Genomic DNA, 1,156 nt, shown 5'->3' with positions numbered 1-1,156 from the left:
TGAAACACCACCGCTCCATGCAAGAAACCAACTCCAAGGTCTCTCCAAGGCATCATCAAGGAAGCCAAAGAGGAGCACCAGAGGTTGTTTATGCTGCCCGTGCAGCAAACCCTGCCACCAGCATCTCCCCTTGAGCCCAGTCAGGAGACATTCACAGGCTGGGACCTTCCAGGTCTCCAGGGGAGGAGTCTGGAGGCAGCAGGACCAAGCCCTCAGATGCCAAAACGTTTCCAAACCCCCATCCCCAAGGTTAAGGATCCAGAGGAAGCCGGGACGCGTGGTGCCGAGCAAGAGGAGTCCTAAACATCCAGGGAATTCAATGGGAAGCTCAACACTCAAAACACAACCAACTCCCACCTCTCCCCTCCCCAGATGTTCAGCCCCCCTCAAATGAAGAAACACCCATTTTGCTGCACTGACTGGGAAAGGTCCTCAGTGGAAGAGGCGTGTGTTACTCCAATGAACTTTGGCATTGGTAGGGAACGAGAAACCAGAGCTGACAGAAGACACTTGGGGCTGGTTGAGGGGTTTGTCCGCTGTTTCACCATTGAGCTTCCAACTGGAACCAGCTCTCCTTTACGGTCCAAGCTTTCCAAAGAGCCTGCAAGGCTCCCTTTGCAAGATCTTTAAAAAATAAAATAAAATATGGCTTTTAATCGCCCCAGCAGGTTTGCTGTTGGGTTTGTTGCTTCCCTTGGCAGGACCGCACACCATGGACAGACCAGGACCTCACACCATGGACAGACCAGGCTGTGCCAGCACCCAGACCCTCACTGTACCTTCACAGATACTTCCTTCTTGAAAGCAACAACAACAAAAACAACAACAACCAAAACAACAACAATGACGAAGAAGACACCTGTACTCCTCCAACCCCCCAAGAACATTTCTGGGACCAGCAAGAAGAGCTGGTTGGTGGCAGAAGGCGGCTTCTCATCGAGACCGACAAAAAGGGTGCTCCAGCTGTGAATCAAGTGCAGAACAGGATCTGGTCTAAGCATCTCAACTCACGTAAGCTTTTTATTCATTGAGACACACTTTCAAACTCCGTTAAGAGTCTTCGCAATAATTAACAGGTTAAAAAAAAAAAAAAAAAAAAAAAAAACCCAAAAAAAACCCCAAAAACTCTCAACCAAATCCAAAAAAAACCTTCATA

This window comes from Calidris pugnax, unplaced genomic scaffold, assembly GCF_001431845.1.
Source record: "Calidris pugnax isolate Ruff unplaced genomic scaffold, ASM143184v1 scaffold5, whole genome shotgun sequence".
Classification (NCBI taxonomy): Eukaryota; Metazoa; Chordata; class Aves; order Charadriiformes; family Scolopacidae; genus Calidris; species Calidris pugnax.
The sequence above is the reverse complement of the archived record's forward strand: the minus strand, read 5'-3'. Positions refer to the sequence as shown.